Consider the following 13649-nt stretch of genomic DNA (forward strand, 5'->3'; position numbering starts at 1 on the left):
CAAAACCCCTCCCTGCTAGCCCCAACCCGCCTCCCGCTTCCCACCTCTGCTCCCTCAACTTAGCTTTCAGAGGGCCACGACTCAAGCTGTCCTGGGCCAAAGCAGCTCAAATCACAGCGGCTAACGGTAATAATCCTGCAGTCACGGGGTTCCTCTTCAGCACCTGCAAGAAAAAAACAAAGAGGAAAACACAGTGCCAGCCGTCGGCACCACACCGCCAACATCTTCTACTACGCCCCGTCACCCATCGCAAAACCACACGGGCATTCTGCTCACCTGCCCCTTGCTCGCTCAAACGTCAGAACCGGCAGCTGACACCGCCTGGGGCACCTGCAGTTCCAAGACCAAAATCTCCTTTTGTGACCATGAGAAATCTACACTCCCACGCTCCTCCTCACGACCACCCAGTCTCCCCTCAGGCGCTCACCCTCTTCCAGACGCTCCCCGAACAGCACCTGCCAAAACCAAAAACGCTCAGCTGAGTTGCTACATAGCACTTGGCTCTTAGACACCACCTCGGACAACCACCTCACCTTCTCACGCCGTTTGCTGACACCAAGCTGGGCCCCTCTGACGCCGCAGGCTGAACCTGCAAGAAGAGACCTGCTTAGACACAACCCAAATAGACAGGCAGCTCCCAGTGAATCCCATCTCCCGCTACGTTACCTTCACCGCTCGGCCACCGAACCTCCATCACCTTGGGCTGACACGTCGAGGACGCGCTCCACCTGGAATCCACAAGCAGTCAAGGACGGCTGTACCTTCACGGACTCGAGGACACATGAACAACAACTGCTGCTCCACGCAACTCACCGTTGCTCTCTCCATCCAAGCCAGCTCCTCTGCCACTCTACTGCTTTGCCCACGGCCCCGTACCTTCAAAGCAAAACCAAAACCCATTATCTAGTCGCACAGCCCCCGGCCACATCTTCCCACCGACACCGCAGCAGACCCACCTCGCTAGGGCGCTCGCCCGCACGCATCTCCGTCCGTGCCTCTCGGCGCACAGGTCCGGCCTCTACATCTGAAAAACACAACAGCAAAGACATCACCCTGACGCTCAGCAACGCCCTAAGAAATCCAAGCCTCTCGCTTGCTTTTACTGAGGCCGCCTCTACTGGGCCTTACAGCCACGCTAAGCTAGTCCACAACCAAACCCAAACATGAATTGCCGCTCCCTTCACGTACAAACCCCTTCGCCACCGCTCCCACTGCCTTCTCCCACGCAGATTTGGTCGTCCCCTCTGTGGCTCCAGAGAGTAGCAGAAACTACCCTCCTCACCCGCCACACCAAGGGCTGCTACTTCTGCAAAGTAATGGACGCCCCAAGACTGCAAAGTAATGGACGCCCCTAGACTGCAACGTCTAGTCTCGTCAAAACCTTAAGCCCGCAATCAGGCCACTCTACCTCGGCTGACTCTTAGCAATTCCTCTACGCACCAGGCAGAGCAGCTCCAACCAGACACAAATACACACAGAACACCAGCACACAAGACCAACGTCGGGAACCGGGACAAAAGAAGACTCACAGCGACAAAGAGGACTCCGGGACTACCCCTGCCAATGGGCAAGGCAATGGACAGGGCACCGAGGGAGAACCTACGGCAGCCCTGGAAAAGCCATGAACCGTGCAGGGTTCCAAAGAGATGTGGCCGCAACTGGCTAGATGGACGGGCAAGAAGCCCCTTTTAAAGGCCTAAAGACGCAGAGGATATGCGGAACGAGTCCCACAACAGGGATCCAAGAAAACGGAAGAGTACCTCTTCCGGATGGCGAGGCGGGCTGCAAGGCCGCAGCAAAAGCCCGGCGTGCCTTGACCACAAAAGAGGACATCAAGACCTGCAGAAAATTTCAGACGCGGCACGGTGACTAGACAGACTAGACCCCAACAGATACAGGCTGGAACTGCCCTGCCCATGCAGGGTTTGGGCTCAGAAGTACGCCCCTCTGCCTTCACCGGCCCAAAGACGACTCTCCCTGCACAGCCTAGGCTACCTTCAAAACCCCTCCCTGCTAGCCCCAACCCGCCTCCCGCTTCCCACCTCTGCTCCCTCAACTTAGCTTTCAGAGGCCACGACTCAAGCTGTCCTGGGCCAAAGCAGCTCAAATCACAGTGGCTAACGGTAATAATCCTGCAGTCACGGGGTTCCTCTTCAGCATCTGCAAGAAAAAAACAAAGAGGAAAACACAGTGCCAGCCGTCGGCACCACACCGCCAACATCTTCTACTACGCCCCGTCACCCATCGCAAAACCACACGGGCATTCTGCTCACCTGCCCTTTGCTCGCTCAAACGTCAGAACCGGCAGCTGACACCGCCTGGGGCACCTGCAGTTCCAAGACCAAAATCTCCTTTTGTGACCATGAGAAATCTACACTCCCACGCTCCTCCTCACGATGATCCAGTCTCCCCTCAGGCGCTCACCCTCTTCCAGACGCTCCCCGAACAGCACCTGCCAAAACCAAAAACGCTCAGCTGAGTTGCTACATAGCACTTGGCTCTTAGACACCACCTCGGACAACCACCTCACCTTCTCACGCCGTTTGCTGACACCAAGCTGGGCCCCTCTGACGCCGCAGGCTGAACCTGCAAGGAGAGACCTGCTTAGACACAACCCAAATAGACAGGCAGCTCCCAGCGAATCCCATCTCCCGCTACGTTACCTTCACCGCTCGGCCACCGAACCTCCATCACCTTGGGCTGACACGTCGAGGACGCGCTCCACCTGGAATCCACAAGCAGTCAAGGACGGCTGTAACTTCACGGACTCGAGGACACATGAACAACAACTGCTGCTCCACGCAACTCACCGTTGCTCTCTCCATCCAAGCCAGCTCCTCTGCCACTGTACTGCTTTGCCCACGGCCCCGTACCTTCAAAGCAAAACCAAAACCCATTATCTAGTCGCACAGCCCCCGGCCACATCTTCCCACCGACACCGCAGCAGACCCACCTCGCTAGGGCGCTCGCCCGCACGCATCTCCGTCCGTGCCTCTCGGCGCACAGGTCCGGCCTCTACATCTGAAAAACACAACAGCAAAGACATCACCCTGACGCTTAGCAACGCCCTAAGAAATCCAAGCCTCTCGCTTGCTTTTACTGAGGCCGCCTCTACTGGGCCTTACAGCCACGCTAAGCTAGTCCACAACCAAACCCAAACATGAATTGCCGCTCCCTTCACGTACAAACCCCTTCGCCACCGCTCCCACTGCCTTCTCCCACGCAGTTTTGGTCGTCCCCTCCGTGGCTCCAGAGAGTAGCAGAAACTACCCTCCTCACCCGCCACACCAAGGGCTGCTACTTCTGCAAAGTAATGGATGCCCCAAGACTGCAAAGTAATGGACGCCCCTAGACTGCAACGTCTAGTCTCGTCAAAACCTTAAGCCCGCAATCAGGCCACTCTACCTCGGCTGACTCTTAGCAATTCCTCTACGCACCAGGCAGAGCAGCTCCAACCAGACACAAATACACACAGAACACCAGCACACAAGACCAACGTCGCGAACCGGGACAAAAGAAGACTCACAGCGACAAAAAGGACTCCGGGACCACCCCTGCCAATGGGCCAGGCAATGGACAGGGCTCTGAGGGAGAACCTCCGGCAGCCCTGGAAAAGCCATGAACCGTGCAGGGTTCCAAAGAGATGTGGCCGCAACTGGCTAGATGGACGGGCAAGAAGCCCCTTTTAAAGGCCTAAAGATGCAGAGGATATGCGGAACGAGTCCCACAACAGGGATCCAAGAAAACGGAAGAGTACCTCTTCCGGATGGCGAGGCGGGCTGCAAGGCCGCAGCAAAAGCCCGGCGTGCCTTGACCACAAAAGAGGACATCAAGACCTGCAGAAAATTTCAGACGCGGCACGGTGACTAGACAGACTAGACCCCAACAGATACAGGCTGGAACTGCCCTGCCCATGCAGGGTTTGGGCTCAGAAGTACGCCCCTCTGCCTTCACCGGCCCAAAGACGACTCTCCCTGCACAGCCTAGGCTACCTTCAAAACCCCTCCCTGCTAGCCCCAACCCGCCTCCCGCTTCCCACCTCTGCTCCCTCAACTTAGCTTTCAGAGGGCCACGACTCAAGCTGTCCTGGGCCAAAGCAGCTCAAATCACAGTGGCTAACGGTAATAATCCTGCAGTCACGGGGTTCCTCTTCAGCATCTGCAAGAAAAAAACAAAGAGGAAAACACAGTGCCAGCCGTCGGCACCACACCGCCAACATCTTCTACTACGCCCCGTCACCCATCGCAAAACCACACGGGCATTCTGCTCACCTGCCCTTTGCTCGCTCAAACGTCAGAACCGGCAGCTGACACCGCCTGGGGCACCTGCAGTTCCAAGACCAAAATCTCCTTTTGTGACCATGAGAAATCTACAATCCCACGCTCCTCCTCACGATGATCCAGTCTCCCCTCAGGCGCTCACCCTCTTCCAGACGCTCCCCGAACAGCACCTGCCAAAACCAAAAACGCTCAGCTGAGTTGCTACATAGCACTTGGCTCTTAGACACCACCTCGGACAACCACCTCACCTTCTCACGCCGTTTGCTGACACCAAGCTGGGCCCCTCTGACGCCGCAGGCTGAACCTGCAAGGAGAGACCTGCTTAGACACAACCCAAATAGACAGGCAGCTCCCAGCGAATCCCATCTCCCGCTACGTTACCTTCACCGCTCGGCCACCGAACCTCCATCACCTTGGGATGACACGTCGAGGACGCGCTCCACCTGGAATCCACAAGCAGTCAAGGACGGCTGTAACTTCACGGACTCGAGGACACATGAACAACAACTGCTGCTCCACGCAACTCACCGTTGCTCTCTCCATCCAAGCCAGCTCCTCTGCCACTGTACTGCTTTGCCCACGGCCCCGTACCTTCAAAGCAAAACCAAAACCCATTATCTAGTCGCACAGCCCCCGGCCACATCTTCCCACCGACACCGCAGCAGACCCACCTCGCTAGGGCGCTCGCCCGCACGCATCTCCGTCCGTGCCTCTCGGCGCACAGGTCCGGCCTCTACATCTGAAAAACACAACAGCAAAGACATCACCCTGACGCTTAGCAACGCCCTAAGAAATCCAAGCCTCTCGCTTGCTTTTACTGAGGCCGCCTCTACTGGGCCTTACAGCCACGCTAAGCTAGTCCACAACCAAACCCAAACATGAATTGCCGCTCCCTTCACGTACAAACCCCTTCGCCACCGCTCCCACTGCCTTCTCCCACGCAGTTTTGGTCGTCCCCTCCGTGGCTCCAGAGAGTAGCAGAAACTACCCTCCTCACCCGCCACACCAAGGGCTGCTACTTCTGCAAAGTAATGGATGCCCCAAGACTGCAAAGTAATGGACGCCCCTAGACTGCAACGTCTAGTCTCGTCAAAACCTTAAGCCCGCAATCAGGCCACTCTACCTCGGCTGACTCTTAGCAATTCCTCTACGCACCAGGCAGAGCAGCTCCAACCAGACACAAATACACACAGAACACCAGCACACAAGACCAACGTCGCGAACCGGGACAAAAGAAGACTCACAGCGACAAAAAGGACTCCGGGACCACCCCTGCCACTGGGCCAGGCAATGGACAGGGCTCCGAGGGAGAACCTACGGCAGCCCTGGAAAAGCCATGAACCGTGCAGGGTTCCAAAGAGATGTGGCCGCAACTGGCTAGATGGACGGGCAAGAAGCCCCTTTTAAAGGCCTAAAGATGCAGAGGATATGCGGAACGAGTCCCACAACAGGGATCCAAGAAAACGGAAGAGTACCTCTTCCGGATGGTGAGGCGGGCTGCAAGGCCGCAGCAAAAGCCCGGCGTGCCTTGACCACAAAAGAGGACATCAAGACCTGCAGAAAATTTCAGACGCGGCACGGTGACTAGACAGACTAGACCCCAACAGATACAGGCTGGAACTGCCCTGCCCATGCAGGGTTTGGGCTCAGAAGTACGCCCCTCTGCCTTCACCGGCCCAAAGACGACTCTCCCTGCACAGCCTAGGCTACCTTCAAAACCCCTCCCTGCTAGCCCCAACCCGCCTCCCGCTTCCCACCTCTGCTCCCTCAACTTAGCTTTCAGAGGGCCACGACTCAAGCTGTCCTGGGCCAAAGCAGCTCAAATCACAGCGGCTAACGGTAATAATCCTGCAGTCACGGGGTTCCTCTTCAGCACCTGCAAGAAAAAAACAAAGAGGAAAACACAGTGCCAGCCGTCGGCACCACACCGCCAACATCTTCTACTACGCCCCGTCACCCATCGCAAAACCACACGGGCATTCTGCTCACCTGCCCCTTGCTCGCTCAAACGTCAGAACCGGCAGCTGACACCGCCTGGGGCACCTGCAGTTCCAAGACCAAAATCTCCTTTTGTGACCATGAGAAATCTACACTCCCACGCTCCTCCTCACGACCACCCAGTCTCCCCTCAGGCGCTCACCCTCTTCCAGACGCTCCCCGAAGAGCACCTGCCAAAACCAAAAACGCTCAGCTGAGTTGCTACATAGCACTTGGCTCTTAGACACCACCTCGGACAACCACCTCACCTTCTCACGCCGTTTGCTGACACCAAGCTGGGCCCCTCTGACGCCGCAGGCTCAACCTGCAAGAAGAGACCTGCTTAGACACAACCCAAATAGACAGGCAGCTCCCAGCGAATCCCATCTCCCGCTACGTTACCTTCACCGCTCGGCCACCGAACCTCCATCACCTTGGGCTGACACGTCGAGGACGCGCTCCACCTGGAATCCACAAGCAGTCAAGGACGGCTGTACCTTCACGGACTCGAGGACACATGAACAACAACTGCTGCTCCACGCAACTCACCGTTGCTCTCTTCACCCAAGCCAGCTCCTCTGCCACTCTACTGCTTTGCCCACGGCCCCGTACCTTCAAAGCAAAACCAAAACCCATTATCTAGTCGCACAGCCCCCGGCCACATCTTCCCACCGACACCGCAGCAGACCCACCTCGCTAGGGCGCTCGCCCGCACGCATCTCCGTCCGTGCCTCTCGGCGCACAGGTCCGGCCTCTACATCTGAAAAACACAACAGCAAAGACATCACCCTGACGCTCAGCAACGCCCTAAGAAATCCAAGCCTCTCGCTTGCTTTTACTGAGGCCGCCTCTACTGGGCCTTACAGCCAGGCTAAGCTAGTCCACAACCAAACCCAAACATGAATTGCCGCTCCCTTCACGTACAAACCCCTTCGCTACCGCTCCCACTGCCTTCTCCCACGCAGATTTGGTCGTCCCCTCTGTGGCTCCAGAGAGTAGCAGAAACTACCCTCCTCACCCGCCACACCAAGGGCTGCTACTTCTGCAAAGTAATGGACGCCCCAAGACTGCAAAGTAATGGACGCCCCTAGACTGCAACGTCTAGTCTCGTCAAAACCTTAAGCCCGCAATCAGGCCACTCTACCTCGGCTGACTCTTAGCAATTCCTCTACGCACCAGGCAGAGCAGCTCCAACCAGACACAAATACACACAGAACACCAGCACACAAGACCAACGTCGGGAACCGGGACAAAAGAAGACTCACAGCGACAAAGAGGACTCCGGGACTACCCCTGCCAATGGGCAAGGCAATGGACAGGGCACCGAGGGAGAACCTACGGCAGCCCTGGAAAATCCATGAACCGTGCAGGGTTCCAAAGAGATGTGGCCGCAACTGGCTAGATGGACGGGCAAGAAGCCCCTTTTAAAGGCCTAAAGACGCAGAGGATATGCGGAACGAGTCCCACAACAGGGATCCAAGAAAACGGAAGAGTACCTCTTCCGGATGGCGAGGCGGGCTGCAAGGCCGCAGCAAAAGCCCGGCGTGCCTTGACCACAAAAGAGGACATCAAGACCTGCAGAAAATTTCAGACGCGGCACGGTGACTAGACAGACTAGACCCCAACAGATACAGGCTGGAACTGCCCTGCCCATGCAGGGTTTGGGCTCAGAAGTACGCCCCTCTGCCTTCACCGGCCCAAAGACGACTCTCCCTGCACAGCCTAGGCTACCTTCAAAACCCCTCCCTGCTAGCCCCAACCCGCCTCCCGCTTCCCACCTCTGCTCCCTCAACTTAGCTTTCAGAGGGCCACGACTCAAGCTGTCCTGGGCCAAAGCAGCTCAAATCACAGCGGCTAACGGTAATAATCCTGCAGTCACGGGGTTCCTCTTCAGCACCTGCAAGAAAAAAACAAAGAGGAAAACACAGTGCCAGCCGTCGGCACCACACCGCCAACATCTTCTACTACGCCCCGTCACCCATCGCAAAACCACACGGGCATTCTGCTCACCTGCCCCTTGCTCGCTCAAACGTCAGAACCGGCAGCTGACACGGCCTGGGGCACCTGCAGTTCCAAGACCAAAATCTCCTTTTGTGACCATGAGAAATCTACACTCCCACGCTCCTCCTCACGACCACCCAGTCTCCCCTCAGGCGCTCACCCTCTTCCAGACGCTCCCCGAACAGCACCTGCCAAAACCAAAAACGCTCAGCTGAGTTGCTACATAGCACTTGGCTCTTAGACACCACCTCGGACAACCACCTCACCTTCTCACGCCGTTTGCTGACACCAAGCTGGGCCCCTCTGACGCCGCAGGCTGAACCTGCAAGAAGAGACCTGCTTAGACACAACCCAAATAGACAGGCAGCTCCCAGCGAATCCCATCTCCCGCTACGTTACCTTCACCGCTCGGCCACCGAACCTCCATCACCTTGGGCTGCCACGTCGAGGACGCGCTCCACCTGGAATCCACAAACCGTCAAGTACGGCTGTAACTTCACGGACTCGAGGACACATGAACAACAACTGCTGCTCCACGCAACTCACCGTTGCTCTCTCCATCCAAGCCAGCTCCTCTGCCACTGTACTGCTTTGCCCACGGCCCCGTACCTTCAAAGCAAAACCAAAACCCATTATCTGGTCGCACAGCCCCCGGCCACATCTTCCCACCGACACCGCAGCAGACCCACCTCGCTAGGGTGCTCGCCCGCACGCATCTCCGTCCGTGCCTCTCGGCGCACAGGTCCGGCCTCTACATCTGAAAAACACAACAGCAAAGACATCACCCTGACGCTCAGCAACGCCCTAAGAAATCCAAGCCTCTCGCTTGCTTTTACTGAGGCCGCCTCTACTGGGCCTTACAGCCAAGCAAAGCTGGTCCACAACCAAACCCAAACATGTATTGCCGCTCCCTTAACGTACAAACCCCTTCGCCACCGCTCCCACTGCCTTCTCCCACGCAGTTTTGGTCGTCCCCTCCGTGGCTCCAGAGAGTAGCAGAAACTACCCTCCTCACCCGCCACACCAAGGGCTGCTACTTCTGCAAAGTAATGGACGCCCCAAGACTGCAAAGTAATGGACGCCCCTAGACTGCAACGTCTAGTCTCGTCAAAACCTTAAGCCCGCAATCAGGCCACTCTACCTCGGCTGACTCTTAGCAATTCCTCTACGCACCAGGCAGAGCAGCTCCAACCAGACACAAATACACACAGAACACCAGCACACAAGACCAACGTCGCGAACCGGGACAAAAGAAGACTCACAGCGACAAAGAGGACTCCGGGACCACCCCTGCCAATGGGCAAGGCAATGGAAAGGGCTCCGAGGGAGAACCTACGGCAGCCCTGGAAAAGCCATGAACCGTGCAGGGTTCCAAAGAGATGTGGCCGCAGCTGGCTAGATGGACGGGCAAGAAGCCCCTTTTAAAGGCCTAAAGATGCAGAGGCTGTGCAGAACGAGTCCCACAACAGGGATCCAAGAAAACGGAAGAGTACCTCTTCCGGATGGCGAGGCGGGCTGCAAGGCCGAAGCAAAAGCCCGGCGTGCCTTGACCACAAAAGAGGACATCAAGACCTGCAGAAAATTTCAGACGCGGCACGGTGACTAGACAGACTAGACCCCAACAGATACAGGCTGGAACTGCCCTGCCCATGCAGGGTTAGGGCTCAGAAGTACGCCCCTCTGCCTTCACCGGCCCAAAGACGACTCTCCCTGCACAGCCTAGGCTACCTTCAAAACCCCTCCCTGCTAGCCCCAACCCGCCTCCCGCTTCCCACCTCTGCTCCCTCAACTTAGCTTTCAGAGGGCCACGACTCAAGCTGTCCTGGGCCAAAGCAGCTCAAATCACAGTGGCTAACGGTAATAATCCTGCAGTCACGGGGTTCCTCTTCAGCATCTGCAAGAAAAAAACAAAGAGGAAAACACAGTGCCAGCCGTCGGCACCACACCGCCAACATCTTCTACTACGCCCCGTCACCCATCGCAAAATCACACGGGCATTCTGCTCACCTGCCCCTTGCTCGCTCAAACGTCAGAACCGGCAGCTGACACCCCCTGGGGCACCTGCTGTTCCAGGACCAAAATCTCCTTTTGTGACCATGAGAAATCTACACTCCCACGCTCCTCCTCACGACCACCCAGTCTCCCCTCAGGCGCTCACCCTCTTCCAGACGCTCCCCGAACAGCACCTGCCAAAACCAAAAACGCTCAGCTGAGTTGCTACATAGCACTTGGCCCTTAGACACCACCTCGGACAATCACCTCATCTTCTCACGCCGTTTGCTGACACCAAGCTGGGCCCCTCTGACGCCGCAGGCTGAACCTGCAAGAAGAGACCTGCTTAGACACAACCCAAATAGACAGGCAGCTCCCAGCGAATCCCATCTCCCGCTACGTTACCTTCACCGCTCGGCCACCGAACCTCCATCACCTTGGGCTGACACGTCGAGGACGCGCTCCACCTGGAATCCACAAGCAGTCAAGGACGGCTGTACCTTCACGGACTCGAGGACACATGAACAACAACTGCTGCTCCACGCAACTCACCGTTGCTCTCTTCACCCAAGCCAGCTCCTCTGCCACTCTACTGCTTTGCCCACGGCCCCGTACCTTCAAAGCAAAACCAAAACCCATTATCTAGTCGCACAGCCCCCGGCCACATCTTCCCACCGACACCGCAGCAGACCCACCTCACTAGGGCGCTCGCCCGCACGCATCTCCGTCCGTGCATCTCGGCGCACAGGTCCGGCCTCTACCTCTGAAAAACACAACAGCAAAGACATCACCCTGACGCTCAGCAACGCCCTAAGAAATCCAAGCCTCTCGCTTGCTTTTACTGAGGCCGCCTCTACTGGGCCTTACAGCCACGCTAAGCTAGTCCACAACCAAACCCAAACATGAATTGCCGCTCCCTTCACGTACAAACCCCTTCGCCACCGCTCCATCTGCCTTCTCCCACGCAGTTTTGGTCGTCCCCTCCGTGGCTCCAGAGAGTAGCAGAAACTACCCTCCTCACCCGCCACACCAAGGGCTGCTACTTCTGCAAAGTAATGGATGCCCCAAGACTGCAAAGTAATGGACGCCCCTAGACTGCAACGTCTAGTCTCGTCAAAACCTTAAGCCCGCAATCAGGCCACTCTACCTCGGCTGACTCTTAGCAATTCCTCTACGCACCAGGCAGAGCAGCTCCAACCAGACACAAATACACACAGAACACCAGCACACAAGACCAACGTCGCGAACCGGGACAAAAGAAGACTCACAGCGACAAAGAGGACTCCGGGACCACCCCTGCCAATGGGCAAGGCAATGGACAGGGCTCCGAGGGAGAACCTACGGCAGCCCTGGAAAAGCCATGAACCGTGCAGGGTTCCAAAGAGATGTGGCCGCAACTGGCTAGATGGACGGGCAAGAAGCCCCTTTTAAAGGCCTAAAGACGCAGAGGATATGCGGAACGAGTCCCACAACAGGGATCCAAGAAAACGGAAGAGTACCTCTTCCGGATGGCGAGGCGGGCTGCAAGGCCGCAGCAAAAGCCCGGCGTGCCTTGACCACAAAAGAGGACATCAAGACCTGCAGAAAATTTCAGACGCGGCACGGTGACTAGACAGACTAGACCCCAACAGATACAGGCTGGAACTGCCCTGCCCATGCAGGGTTTGGGCTCAGAAGTACGCCCCTCTGCCTTCACCGGCCCAAAGACGACTCTCCCTGCACAGCCTAGGCTACCTTCAAAACCCCTCCCTGCTAGCCCCAACCCGCCTCCCGCTTCCCACCTCTGCTTCCTCAACTTAGCTTTCAGAGGGCCACGACTCAAGCTGTCCTGGGCCAAAGCAGCTCAAATCACAGCGGCTAACGGTAATAATCCTGCAGTCACGGGGTTCCTCTTCAGCATCTGCAAGAAAAAAACAAAGAGGAAAACACAGTGCCAGCCGTCGGCACCACACCGCCAACATCTTCTACTACGCCCCATCACCCATCGCAAAACCACACAGGCATTCTGCTCACCTGCCCCTTGCTCGCTCAAACGTCAGAACCGGCAGCTGACACGGCCTGGGGCACCTGCAGTTCCAAGACCAAAATCTCCTTTTGTGACCATGAGAAATCTACACTCCCACGCTCCTCCTCACGACCACCCAGTCTCCCCTCAGGCGCTCACCCTCTTCCAGACGCTCCCCGAACAGCACCTGCCAAAACCAAAAACGCTCAGCTGAGTTGCTACATAGCACTTGGCTCTTCGACACCACCTCGGACAACCACCTCATCTTCTCACGCCGTTTGCTGACACCAAGCTGGGCCCCTCTGACGCCGCAGGCTGAACCTGCAAGAAGAGACCTGCTTAGACACAACCCAAATAGACAGGCAGCTCCCAGCGAATCCCATCTCCCGCTACGTTACCTTCACCGCTCGGCCACCGAACCTCCATCACCTTGGGCTGACACGTCGAGGACGCGCTCCACCTGGAATCCACAAGCAGTCAAGGACGGCTGTACCTTCACGGACTCGAGGACACATGAACAACAACTGCTGCTCCACGCAACTCACCGTTGCTCTCTTCACCCAAGCCAGCTCCTCTGCCACTCTACTGCTTTGCCCACGGCCCCGTACCTTCAAAGCAAAACCAAAACCCATTATCTAGTCGCACAGCCCCCGGCCACATCTTCCCACCGACACCGCAGCAGACCCACCTCGCTAGGGCGCTCGCCCGCACGCATCTCCGTCCGTGCCTCTCGGCGCACAGGTCCGGCCTCTACCTCTGAAAAACACAACAGCAAAGACATCACCCTGACGCTCAGCAACGCCCTAAGAAATCCAAGCCTCTCGCTTGCTTTTACTGAGGCCGCCTCTACTGGGCCTTACAGCCACGCTAAGCTAGTCCACAACCAAACCCAAACATGAATTGCCGCTCCCTTCACGTACAAACCCCTTCGCCACCGCTCCCACTGCCTTCTCCCACGCAGTTTTGGTCGTCCCCTCCGTGGCTCCAGAGAGTAGCAGAAACTACCCTCCTCACCCGCCACACCAAGGGCTGCTACTTCTGCAAAGTAATGGACGCCCCAAGACTGCAAAGTAATGGACGCCCCTAGACTGCAACGTCTAGTCTCGTCAAAACCTTAAGCCCGCAATCAGGCCACTCTACCTCGGCTGACTCTTAGCAATTCCTCTACGCACCAGGCAGAGCAGCTCCAACCAGACACAAATACACACAGACCACCAGCACACAAGACCAACGTCGCGAACCGGGACAAAAGAAGACTCACAGCGACAAAGAGGACTCCGGGACCACCCCTGCCAATGGGCAAGGCAATGGACAGGGCTCCGAGGGAGAACCTACGGCAGCCCTGGAAAAGCCATGAACCGTGCAGGGTTCCAAAGAGATGTGGCCGCAACTGG

The sequence above is a fragment of the Phaenicophaeus curvirostris genome, unplaced genomic scaffold, assembly GCF_032191515.1.
Source record: "Phaenicophaeus curvirostris isolate KB17595 unplaced genomic scaffold, BPBGC_Pcur_1.0 scaffold_82, whole genome shotgun sequence".
NCBI classification, from domain to species: domain Eukaryota; kingdom Metazoa; phylum Chordata; class Aves; order Cuculiformes; family Cuculidae; genus Phaenicophaeus; species Phaenicophaeus curvirostris.